The 13,694-nt window shown below is 38.7% G+C and overlaps 1 protein-coding gene and 1 non-coding gene across 4 annotated transcripts in view; one reads left to right on the top strand and one right to left on the bottom strand.

Moving 5' to 3' along the window:
* Nucleotides 1-13,694, top strand: part of DNAJB4 (DnaJ heat shock protein family (Hsp40) member B4) — a 42,839-nt gene that overhangs the window by 14,670 nt on the left and 14,475 nt on the right. The gene's annotated exons all lie outside the window — the stretch shown is intronic.
* LOC125913804 (U6 spliceosomal RNA) lies at nt 8,552-8,657 on the bottom strand. Its single transcript, XR_007455100.1, has one exon. It is a non-coding gene; the product is annotated as a U6 spliceosomal RNA (small nuclear RNA).

Here is a 13,694-nt window from a genome sequence, read left to right as displayed (position 1 = left end):
TATTTCAGACCACCACCATTCTTATCAAATGCCCAATTTTTTCCTCAACTCTTTAGTAGTGGATGTCCTTTTTAAAAAAATTTTTAGGGACGCCTGGGTGGCTCAGTCAGGTAAGCATCCAACTCTTGGTTTCAGCTCAGGTCATGATCTCATGGTTCGTTAGTTTGAACCCCGCCTTGGGCTCTGTGCTGAGAGCAAGGAACCTACTTAGGATTCTCTCTGTCTCTCTCTCTTCCTCTCACTGCCCCTCCCCAATGTGTGCATGCTCACGTGTGCTCTCTCTCAAAAATAAATAAACTTAAATTCTTTTAAAAAGAACATCGATATCATGTATGAACTTCTTGGTCTTCCTAGTCAGTCTTCTTGCCTTCAAATTTATAAATTTGTCCTTATTTATTTTCTCTTCATCTCAGAGCCCATTTCTCATTTTGTTCAAATTTTATCTACTTGTACTCTTGGTACCAAACCTTCCTATCTTCTCTGAACCTTACCTAAGCAATCATTTCTTATGTGTTGTATTTTTATATATTTCATTTTCCTCTCTGTTGTTTTCTTCCTTTCTTGACCATCTTCAAACCTCCTTTATTCCTTCCCTTATATATAATTCTCTCTTTTCTTCAGATGATTTCCTAGAAGTGTTTAAATTTACTATTCTGTCTTGTTCAATCCACTGGATGCTGGCTTTTGCTTTTCACTGACTACAATTCCATCTGCCTCCCTCATAGGATTGTTGTAAGAGATTAAACGGGATTCTTTGTGTTAAGTTTTTAGAGTAGGGCTTGCACATAGTTAATGCTTTTTTGAATGCTTACCATGAATACCTATAACTCTTGAAACCAAAATCATTCTCTTGTGGGTATTCTATTACTTTTGACTTTCCTATATCCTTCATGAAACACTCCTCCTTTTGGCTCCTGGGTGGCTCAGTTGGTTAAGCATCTGACTTCGGCTCAGGTCATGAACTAGTCCCCAGTTCAGAATATTACAACTTTCTTCTGGACGTCTTCATCCACATTTAATTTGATTAAATATTGTTGTTCTAGGTGTTTGGGAGTCAAAAATTAAATAAACCAGGGCACCTGGGTCGCTCAGTTGGTTAAGCATCCGACTTCAACCCAGGTCATGATCTCACAGTTCATGAGTTTGAGCCCCACATCGGGCTCTGTGCTGACAGCTCAGAGCCTGGAGCCTGCTTCGGATTCTGTGTCTCCCTCTCTCTCTCTTCCTCTTCCACTTGTACTCTGTCTCTCTCTCAAAAATAAAGATTAGGGGCGCCTGGGTGGCTTGGTCGGTTAAGCGTCCAACTTCGGCTCAGGTCATGATCTCACGGTCCGTGGGTTCGAGCCCCGCATCGGGCTCTGTGCTGACAGCTCAGAGCCTGGAGCCTGTTTCAGATTCTGTGTCTCCCTCTCTCTGTGACCTCCCCTGTTCATGCTCTGTCTCTGTCTCAAAAATAAATAAACGTTAAAAAAAAAAATTAAAAAAAATAATAAAGATTAAGAAAATTAAAAAAAAAAAAACAAACAAACACTCCTCCTTTTGGTTTTGGGACACCAATGGTATCATGATGCTTTCAGCTCCAAGTAACAAAATCTCTCTAACAGTAAGTCCAATGATGGGTGGTTTCAGGATTGATTCAAAGATGTAACAACAGTGTCCAGAACCCAGGCTCTTGCTCTTTACCCTCTACCATTCTCACTGTGTCACAGATGTTTACTTTCAGGGTTGTAAGGCAACAAGCATTTTTCATTATCCAGAAGCAGAAAGGCAGTACTAGGGTTTCTCCTGAGTAGGTATTTATAAGGAGGACAGTCTGCCTAAAGTTCCCCAGAGCATTTCCCTTCCATGTCACTGGCCACCCCTACACCAATCATTGGCAAAAGGAAATGCGATTACTATGATTGATTTAAGCTAAACATGAGTCATTCCCCAGGCCTGGGGAAGCTCCCACCTTCCTTGAGTTCATTATTTTGGGAGAATTTGGATATCTGTTAAGCCAGAAAGAAGATAAGAATGGCTATTTGGTTCATAATCAGTAGTATCTGCCATTCCATTCTTACCTGGTTAGTCTCTGTTCCTTCTCAGTGGTTTTCATTGTCACCCTTTGAGTGATGTACCCCTTAAATGCTGGGCATCCTAAAGCTCTTTGATTCTTCCAAAAATTATTCCTCTTGGGGTGCCTGGGTGACTCAGTCAGTTAAGTGATCAACTCTTGATTTTAGCTCAGGTCATGATCTTATAGTTTGTGAGATCAAGCCCTGCATCAGGCTCTGCGCTGGGATTGGAGCCTGCTTAAGATTCTGTCTTTCCCTCCTACCCTCTGTCTCTTAAAAAAAAAAAAAAAAATTCCTCTTTTACATTTTAAAATACTACTTCTGTTATAATCTTTCCTAAAGCTTTATTTCCAGCTAAGACTTTTTTCCTTTTTGTTTTTAATATAATTTATTGTCAAATTGGCTTCCATACAACGCCCAGTGCTCATCCCAACAAGTGCCCTCCTCAATGCCCATCACCCACTTTCCCCTCTCCTCCACCCTCCATTAACCCTCAGTTTGTTTTCTGTATTGAAGAGTCTCTTATGGTTTGTCTCCCTCCCTCTCTGTAATTTTTCCCCCCTTCCCTTCCCCCATGGTCTTCTGTTAAATTTCTCAAGATCTACGTATGAGTGAAAACATATGGCATCTGTCTCTGACTGACTTATTTCACTTACCATATGGTAACCTCCAGTTCCATACATGTTGCTTCAAATGGCAGGATTTCATTCTTTCTCATTGCCAAGTAGTATTCCATCATATATATAAACCCCATCTTTATCCATTCATCAGTTGATGGACATTTAGGCTCCTTTCATAACTTAGCTATTGTTGAAACCACTGCTATAAACATTGGGGTACATGTGCCCCTATGCATCAGCACTCCTGTATCCCTTGGATAAATTCCTAGCATGCTATTGCTGGGTCATAGGGTAGTTCTATTTTTAATTTTTTAAGGAACTTCCATACTTTTCCAGAGCGGCTGCACCAGTTTGCATTCCCACCAACAGTGCAAGAGGGTTCCCATTTCTCCCCATCCTCACCAGCATTTATAGTCTCCTGATTTGTTCATTTTAGCCACTCTGACCAGTGTGAGATGGTATATCAGTGTGGCTTTGATTTGTATTTCCCCGATAATGAGTGATGTTGAGCATCATTTCATGTGTCTGTTGGCCATCTGGATGTCTTCTTTGGAAAAGTATCTCTTCATGTTTTCTGCCCATTTCTTCACTGGATTATTTGTTTTTCAGGTGTGGAGTTTGGGGAGTTCTTTATAGATTTAAAAAAAAAAATTTCTTTTTCCTTTTTTTAATGTGCCTTTTTTCTTTTTCTTTTTTTTTTTTTTATTTATTTTTGGGACAGAGAGAGACAGAACATGAACGGGGGAGGGGCAGAGAGAGAGGGAGACACAGAATCGGAAACAGGCTCCAGGCTCCGAGCCATCAGCCCAGAGCCCGACGCGGGGCTCGAACCCACGGACCGCGAGATCGTGACCTGGCTGAAGTCGGACGCTTAACCGACTGCGCCATCCAGGCGCCCCTTCTTTTTCTTTTTTAATGTTTATTATTGAGAGAGAGAGACAGAGTGTGAGTAGGGGAGAGGTAGAGAGAGAGGGAGACATAGAATCTGAAGCAGGCTCCAGGCTCTAGGCTCTGAGCTGGCAGCACAGAGTCCGACACGGGGCTCAAACTCATGAACCATGAGATCATGACCTGAGCCAAGGTCAGATGCTTAACCAACTGAGCCACCCAGGCACCCCTCTCCCCCAGCATCATATAGTGCAACAGGGATTTCAGGACTGGTTTCCTTAATGCCCCTTTACCCATTTAGCCCATTCCCCCTCCCATAACCCCTACAGTAACCCTCTGTTTGTTCTCCTTATTTAAGAGTGTCTTATGTTTTGTCCCCCTCCCTGTTTTCATATTATGTTTGCTTCCTTTCCCTTATGTTCATCTGTTTCCCTTATGTTCATCTGTATCTTAAAGTCCTCATATGAGTGAAGTCATATGATATTTGTCTTTCTCTGACTAATTTCGCTTAGCATAATACCCTCCAGTTCCATCCACATAGTTGCAAATGGCAAGATTTCATTCTTTTTGATTGCTGAGTAATACTCCATTGTGTGTGTGTGTGTGTGTGTGTGTGTGTGTGTGTGTGTGTGTTCCACATCTTTATCCATTCATCCATCGATGGACATTTGGCCTCTTTCCATATTTCGGCTATTGTTGATAGTGCTGCTATAAACTTTGGGGTGCATGTGTCCCTTTGAAACAGCATACCTGTATCCTTTGGATAAATACCTAGTAGTGTAATTGCTGGGTTGTAGGGTAGTTCTATTTTTAATTGTTTGAGGAACCTCCATACTGTTTTCCAGAGTGGCTGCACCAGTTGCATTCCCACCAGCAGTGCAAAAGAGATCCTCTTTCTCTGCATCCTCCCCAACATCTGTTGTTGCCACAGTTGTTAATGTTAGCCATTCTGACAGGTGTAAGGTGGTATCTCATAAGACTTTTTTTTCCCTAGCCCCCAGTTCAGAATATCCAACTTTCTTCTGGACATTTTCATCCACATTCAATTCAATTAAATATTGTTGTACTAGGTTTTTAGTAGTCAAAAATTAAATAAACCAGGGCGCCTCGGTGGCTCAGTTGATTAAGCATCCGACTTCAGCTCTGATCATGATCTCACAGTTCGTGAGTTCGAGCCCCGCATTGGGATTCTGTGATGACAGCTCAGAGCCTGGAGCCTACTTCAGATTCTGTGTCTCCCTCTCTCTCTGCCCCTCCCCTGCTCGCAGTCTGTGGGTCTGTCTCAAAAATAAATAAACATTAAAAAAAAATTTTTTTTAATTACACTGTAGTTGGGGAGTTAGCTAGAAAAAGGAGTTGTTACAACATATAGTAGTTACAAATGCAGTCTTAGCAAGCAATAAAATTATCAAGTATGGAAGTAACCTAGATGAGTGGGTCATTAATAGGGTGGTAGGCATATTCTAGGTGGAACTCATTTTTCCCTTCAAATGTACTCTTCGTATATTCTATACTTTCATTAGTAGTCCAACTGAGCACACCTTTCTTCAGTCTAGAAACAGGGCAATCTAAAATCCTTCCAAACCCCCAAATACAGTTTGTTGGCAAATTGCACACATTTTACCTTTTTATTACTTAAATTTACCCACTTGTGATTGTATACTATAGTCATTATACTTTGCATCCTTGTAATTTCTCATTTCATAATTATTTACTCAGTAAAAGTTAATTGAATAGCAATATATTATAAATATGGCTTTATACTAGAAAAAAAAGTTGTAGGGAAAAAAGTTACAACTATGTGGGTAAGGCATAAGCAAAGAGGTGGTTATATCATTGTGATAAGTGATAGAGTGGAGATACTGGGGAAAATATGGGAACTGGAGCTCAGGAGAACCTAATCAAGCTGGGGCTCAGATTTGCCCAACTAGAGGCTGAGTCTCAAAGCAGTAGTAAGCTCCGTGCAAAGGGGGAAGAATGGAATACACCCACATTGTTTTCCTTTATATTCCTTTATAATGAAATATTACGTCAGAGACATTACTTTGGGTGACTGGACTTAATGTTGCTTTTGCTCAAAAACAGTTTTTTAACTGATCATCATTAATTTAGAAGATTATCAGTAGTAGTGTATCATATAGTTGATCCTTCATTATTCACCAATTCTGTACTTTCATATTTGCCCTCTCTAAAATGTATTTGTAACTCTGAAATCAGTATTTGAGATGCTTTCCTGGTCATTTGCAGACATATGCACAGGTAGAGCAGGAAAGAAAAAGTGTATACATATTATACATATCTATATCGATATCTATATATCTATATCTATAGATATCTATCTATATCTATATATATTATACATATCTATATCGATATCTATATATATATAGATATATATATAGATATTGATATGGATACACATAAATCCTATGTTCCCAGTTGAGGTCTAGCAAGGCAGTGCTTACAACTTATTTTAGCTCTCATAAACAAGTTTTTGTGATCTAGTTAGTGCATTTTTGCATTTTATGCTTTTTGTTGGTGATTTTACTGTTTAATGTTTCAGCATACGGCTGAATTGCTGTCTAGTGTTCCTAGGCACAAGAAGGCTGTGAGGTGAGAGAGAATACATGTGTTAGAAAAACTTCATGCAGGCCCAAGTTATAGTACTATTGGCCATGACTTCAATGGTACATTAAATGAGGTGTCTAAACAGAAACACATAAAACAAGGTTATGTATTGATGACCTGACTTAACCCTACCATTTCGCTTGTATTCACTAATTAGTATTATTATTTGTTAATTAGCATTCACTAATTCAGCATCCATGACAACTTTATAGAACATAACTATGGCAAATAATGAGAATCGATTACTTTGTGGGTAAATTTGATTTTGGCAAACAGCCAAAGTCATTTATGGCCAGGAGGGATGGGTTAGTTGAAGATGATTAAGCTGGACAGTATAGAGGTATGATTAAAGTCTTTGTCAACCTTTTAAAACATATTCCCCCTTTTTGCTAAACAAATAGCTTACTTACCACCCTAAATATTCAAATATATTCCCCTTAGCAGATATGTCCTGGTTGAGAATTAATACATACAAGTTTTATTTTACCATCAACCAGGCTGATGTTTTATAGTGAGTGCTGTGTTTATAGTGAAAACTACAGTTTTTTATCTTATTTTTTTAAGTTTATTTATTTTGGAGAGAGGGAGCATAAGGCAGGGAGGAACAGAGAGACAGAATCCAAGCAGGCTCTGCACTGTCAGCATGGAGCCCAATGCGGGGCTCGAACCCATAAACCATGAGATCATAACCTGAGCTGAATGCAAGAGTTGGACACTTAACTGACTGAGACACCCAGGCACCCCAAAACTAGGTTTTTAAAAGTTTGCTAGATATAATAAAATTTTACTCTAGTGCATATTTAGACTTCTTTCTCCCTCTAGTCAAGAATAATTTGTATAAAGCAAGGGTTGGCAAATGTTTTTGTTAAAGGTGAAACATTTACATTTTTAGGTTTTGTGGGCCATAGTCTCTGCTGCAACCCCCCATCTCTGCCACCATATAGTGAAAGGTACTATTTTATACATTTGTATTGTAAACTCCCAAGGGCAGGGATCCTGCCTTCTACTGTTTTATACTTCATGGCATATAATACAGGAAGGCCTCAATAACTGTTGCCTTGACTTCCTGATTTAGTTTAGATAATAAAAAGACTACATTTTAAAATATTAAACAGCCAAATGTTAAACCCTATCCATTTAAACTTCAGTTGTTCTTTTTAAGCAGTTACAGTAGTTTGGGCTCATTTTATTTGGAATTAGGCAGTCCATGGCCTAATTTTATAGTAGTGTTGAATACTATATAATATGTTGGCTTATTTTATACATTTCCTAATTAATATTTGGCAGGTTGCAAATAAAGTCCTTGAATCATAGTCGAATCACAGTAGCAGTGGTTTGATTATGACCTAATGGATGCAACATATTTTGAAGATATTTGATAGTTTGGATTAGGTACTGATTTAAATGAAATCATTTGAGTTTTAAACATTGGGAGAGCTAAACAAACAAACTTGCTAGATAATCAGTTTATTGCAGTCTTGGCTAAGATTCTGACAGTTCAGTGAAATAGCCTGTAATCTTTCCTGTCTCTCCTCTGTGCTACATTTTTTTTTTATTTGTGCTAGTTGTCTTATCCTGAGGAACTGTTGGTTTCACTGTAGCTACAGACTACTACCCTTTCTCTAGCCAGTCAATTAAGTTTTTCAAGGGATTCTGATGCCTTCTTTGACTTCTTATGAAAGGAGAAACTTTAGAAAAGAATAAAGTGAAAAATCACATAAATTCCTCATTTCCTAATGTGGCTTTTACTTTCAGCATTGTAAAAGTATACACTGAGTAAGCATGTGTAAATGGAGCCATTCCCACTATTTCATTCTAAATGTAAAGTATTAAAAAAAAATACAAGTATGTTTTATTTAAAGATAAAAAATGGGAGCACCTGGGTGGCTCAGTTGGTGGAGCATCCAACTTCGGGTAAGGTCATATCTCATGCTCATGATTCGTGAGTTCAAGCCCTGCATTGGGCTTGCTGCTGTCAGTGCAGAGCTCACTTCAGATCCTCTGTCCCCCTCTTTCTTCCCCTCCCCTGCTCTCTCTCTCTCTTTCTCTGTCAAAAATAAATAAACATTTAAAAAAATTTTTTTAAGATAAAAAAATGGAATACTATTGGGGTGCCTGGGTTACTCAGTTGGCTAAGCGTCCAACTTCAGCTCAGGTCATAATCTCACAGTTTGTGAGTTCAAGCCTAATGTCCATTTAAAAAAAAATGGAATACTATTTTTCTACATTAAAATTAAATTGACAAAATTGTAACATATTTAGAGTGCACACTGTGATAATTTGATATATGTCTACAACGTAAAAGGATTCCTTCCCCTTTAGTTAATCCACACGTCTATCACTTCACATATTTACCTCTTCTTAAGATAGTAAATCTTCACAAATTTGAACGTCGTTCTTGCACAGGAGCCTTGCTAATCTTTCAGTGTTATTCCAATTACAGTATAGGTGTTGTTGAACTGAGCACTGGGATACTATTTTATAAGTTATAATGGACTTTTCTTTAGAGTGTATCTGTTAAGATTTTATTTCCCCTAAATGTGCATCTGTGAGGGATATGTGTATGTGATATACTTAAGTTCACAGGTTGAGGTTTCTACAACATTGGATCATAGCACTGGTCATTAGTAGGAACCTCTGAATCTACACTGGCTAATACAGTGGCCACTAGACACATGAAGCTAAGGGCTTGAAATGTGGCTATCTGAATTGAGTAAGTGTAAAATTAACACTAAATTCTGAAGACGTAATACCAAAAAAAAGAATGTGAAAGATCTTACTATTTTTATATTGATTACATGTTGTAATGACAATATCTTGGATTTACTGGGTTAAATAAAATACATTATTAAAATTAATTTCACTTTTCACTTTTTTTAAAATGTGGATTCTAGAAATGCTTACATATGTGGCTTGCATGTGTAGCTCACTTTATATTTCTGTTGGATAGTATTGCTATAGATGATATGATCTTTTTTTTTTAATGTTTATTTTTTGTGAAAGAGAGAGAGCTTGTGAGCATGTGGATTAGGAGGGGTAGAGAGAAGGGGAGAGAGAATTCCAAGCAGGCACTGCCTTGTCCGTGCAGAGCCCCACATGGGGCTCAATCCCACGACTGTGAGATCATGACCTGAGCCAAAATCAAGAGTTGGATGGCCAACCGACTAACCACCCAAACACGCTGATATGATCCTTAAACATAGTCAAAGTGTTAATAATCAAATATCAATTTACAAGATCCAATTAAAATGACCTAGAATTCTATAGTTTTTTGGTTCTCTGATTCAATATTGGCAAGTAATGTAGAGAACACTTCTAACTGATTCCAAACTGCTAGGAAAGTATGGGATTAGCTCACTTTATGTTCACTAGTCCTCTAGTAAAGCTTTTCAATGACTTCTTATCAAAGAGGGTAAGAAAGAAGGGCAAGTTGTTACTGGGCTATTTTATTAGGATTTTTTTTTTTTTTTTTTTTTTTTGAGGAGGCCCCATGTACAACTTGGGGCTCGGACTCACAACCCCAATGATAAAAAGTCACTTATTCCACCAACTGAGCCAGCCACTCACCCCTAGGATACACTTTAATACCATCACAGAATAAAATCAGTTCTATATTCCCCAAAAAAGGAAAAAAAAATATTTATTTACTTACTTAAATAATCTCTACACCAATGTGTGATTTGAACTCACAACCCTGAGATCGAGAGTTGCATGCTCTTCCAACTGAGCCAGCCAGGCCTTCCAGGAAATTATTATTATTATTATTTTTAGAGAGAGAGAGAGTGCGAGTTGGGGAGAGGGAAGAGAGAATCTTAAGCAAGCTCCATGCTCAGCACAGAGCCTGACATGGGGCTCAAACCCACAACCCTGGGATCGTGACCTGAGCCGAAATCAGGAGTCAGAGTCAGACACTCAACCAACTGAGCCATCTAGGCGCCTCTATTTTTTTTTTTTTTTAACAGTTTTAGTTTTTCATTTAATGTTGGTTATAGAAACAAAATGGTCACCATTCTTTGGGGAATTAAAGATAAGGATGGGTTATTAAATATATTGCAAATGCCCTCTATGGGTGGGATAGATTTATCTCAAGTATACATTAGGATGCCTTCAGCTTTTTTTTTTTTTTTTTATAATTTATTGTCAAATTGGTTTCCATACAACACCCAGTGCTCATCCCAACAGGTGCCCTCCTCAATGCCCATCATCCACTTTCCCCTCTCGCCCACCCCCCATCAACCCTCAGTTTGTTCTCAGTATTTAAGAGTCTCTTATGGTTTGCCTCCTTCCCTCTCTATAACTTTTTCCTTCCCCTTCCCCTCCCCCCTGGTCTTCTGTTAAGTTTCTCAGGATCCACATATGAGTGAAAACATATGGTATCTGTCTTTCTCTGCCTGACTTATTTCACTTAGCATAATACCCTCCAGTTCCATCCACATTGCTACAAAAGGCCATATTTCATTCTTTCTCATTGCCAAGTAGTATTCCATTGTATATATCTTTTTTTTTTTTTTTTTTTTAAGTAGACCCTGTGCCTGGTGCAGAACCCAACATGGGTCTTGAACTCATGACTTCAAGAGTCAATGTTTAACCAACTGAACCACCCAGGCACCCAGAAATTATTATTTACAAAACAAAATACTTCTGATTCAGATAATTCTAGTAATTTTTATAAACTTAAAAAAGAAGTTTATATATTTTGAGAGAGAGAGAGAGGGAGAACATGAGTGCCAACAGGGGAGTGGGATAGAGAGAGAGGGGAGAGAATAAGAGAATACCATGCAGGCTTTGTGCTGTCAGCACAGAGCCCCATGCTGGGCTCAGTCCCATGAACCATGAGATCATGACCTGAGCCAAAATCAAGAGTCAGACACTCAACCAACTGAGCCACCCAGGTGCCCCAATTTTTATAAACCTCTTAAAGCAGTTTCATGCTATCTTATTATTTTGAAGGCATGTATTTTAAATTTTATTTAATTTTTTTTAACGTTTATTTATTTTTGAGACAGAGAGAGACAGAGCATGAACGGGGGAGGGGCAGAGAGAGAGGGAGACACAGAATATGAAACAGGCTCCAGGCTCAGAGAAGTCAGCACAGAGCCTGACGTGGGGCTCGAACTCACGGACTGCAAGATCATGACCTGAGCCGAAGTTGGACGCTTAACTGACTGAGCCACCCAGGCGCCCCTTAAGTTTTTTTTGTAATGTTTATTTTTGAGAGAGAGAGAGAGAGTGCCGGAGAGGGGCAACAGAGAGAAAGGGGACAAAGGATCTGAAGCAGGCTCCGCATTGAAGGAGAGAGCCCGATGTGGGACTCAAACCCACGAACCATGAAATCATGACTTGAGCCAAAGTTGGATGCTTAACCAATGTGGCAACCAGGTGCCCTCCAATTTTTTTTTTTAAATTTATTTTTGAGAGAGAGAGAGGCAGAGCATGAGCAAGGGATAAGCAGAAAGGGGGAGATACAGATTCTGAAGCAGCTTTCAGGCTCTGAGCTGTCAGCACAGAGCTCGACGTGGGGCTCAAACTCACGAACCGTGAGATCATGACCTGAGCCAAAGTCGGATGCCCAACCAACTTGGCCACCCAGGTGCCCCCCAACGATTTTATTTTTGAGTAATCTCTATACCCAATGTGGTGCTTAAACTCACAACCCTGAGATCAAGAGTCATATGCTCTGTGGACTGAGCCAGCCAGGTACCACCGTATTTTGAAATTTTTAAAATTTTGTTGTAAATCATTTCTTTTGTAAAGACCATTAAATCAATAAAATGTAGAATAAAATAGAGTGTGTGTATTCTATTATAGTGCTTCCTGAAGGAAAAGTATTGTAAAATAAAGCAATGACACAGTATAAAACTTGAAATCATTGGGAATTCTAATATAACTATAGTGATAAAGTGCTGGGAAATTCTGGTGGTACAGATAGTAAGGAGTCCAGGAAGAATTATGATTGATAAAGCTCTTGTTACCTTTTTAGGTTTGTTTGACATCTTTTACTGGTGTTCTTGAAGCTTACAAATATTAATGAAACTTTGTTAATAACACTGCACGCTAAGAGAACCAAGAAAGTAATTTCATTAGCTTCAAAGTAAATTGACACTTAAAAGATGTCAAATATCAAATATGTTTTTTTTTTTTTTAAGTTTGTTTTAGGGCAGTTGGCTGGCTCATTTGGTAGAGTGTGAGTCTTGATCTTGGGGTCATGAATTCAAGCCCCACATTGGTAATATTGTTTAAAAAAATAAACTTTGTTTCAAAGACTTAATGAATTAGCACTTTTTTTTTAAGTTTATTTATTTATTTTGAGAGAGAGCATGAGCTGGGGAGGGCAGAGAGAGAGGGAGAGGGAGAATCCCAAGCAGGTTCCATGCTGTCAGCGCAAAGCCTGATACGGGGCTTGCCCAGATCTCACAAACCATGAGATTATGACCTGAGCCCAAGAGGCAGATGCTTAACTGACTGAACCACCCAGGCGCCCTAGTCACTTTTTGAAGAACATGAAAGCAATCATTAAGTAAAAAAAAAAAAAAAATGACATTCAAAACTCTCAACAATCTGACCATAACTTCGGTAATCTTCCTAAAGTGAGCCTTCCTAAATCCTATGCTTTAACCTGACCAGTCTTTTTGCTGTATCACATACATTTTATGCTCTTTTTGTCTGGGCTTTGTGTTCTTGATCCAAACAGAAAACCTTCCCTGTGCCCCTCTTTCTTTCTAAATTCTATCAATCTTTCAAGGCGCTGCTCATAGTTTTCTTTTATAGACATTTTCCATACCTACCATTCCAGCTCAAGAGGAGTATATAATTAACATTTGCATAGTATTTTACTTTTGTAAAGCCCTTCCACATATTTTCTTACTCTTTTTTTTTTTAATTTTTTTTTTCAACGTTTTTTATTTATTTTTGGGACAGAGAGAGACAGAGCATGAACGGGGGAGGGGCAGAGAGAGGGAGACACAGAATCGGAAACAGGCTCCAGGCTCCGAGCCATCAGCCCAGAGCCTGACGCGGGGCTCGAACTCACAGACCGCGAGATCGTGACCTGGCTGAAGTCGGACGCTTAACTGACTGCGCCACCCAGGCGCCCCTCTTACTCTTTATGTTAATCTAACGAGATAGATGATGTTATCCATTTTATGGAATAAGGGAATTGAGTCTCGGAGAAATAGTCATTTTTCGAGAACTTCACATAGATACTAGGTAATGAAGCTAAGAATATTAGAACCACTGCTCTTATTCCAAGTTTCATGATCTTTCCTCATGGCTTAATGGTCCCTTAAGTACTATAACAGTTACATAACACACTTATTTGAAGCTACTAATTGTTTACTCTATTTGTATTAAACTATTTAACTTGATTGTTAGCTGTAGGTTTGAAGGGATATGTACAGATTACACATGGGAAAAGTGAATAAATGGAAAAGGTGAAGAGAGCTGAATACATCTCTTGATAATAGAATCAAAGAGATCATTAAGAGCTCTTTACCATTCCATTTGC

The sequence above is a fragment of the Panthera uncia genome (assembly GCF_023721935.1).
Source record: "Panthera uncia isolate 11264 chromosome C1 unlocalized genomic scaffold, Puncia_PCG_1.0 HiC_scaffold_4, whole genome shotgun sequence".
NCBI classification, from domain to species: domain Eukaryota; kingdom Metazoa; phylum Chordata; class Mammalia; order Carnivora; family Felidae; genus Panthera; species Panthera uncia.
Note: the sequence above shows the minus strand (reverse complement) of the source record. Positions and strands in the feature narration are given on the sequence as shown.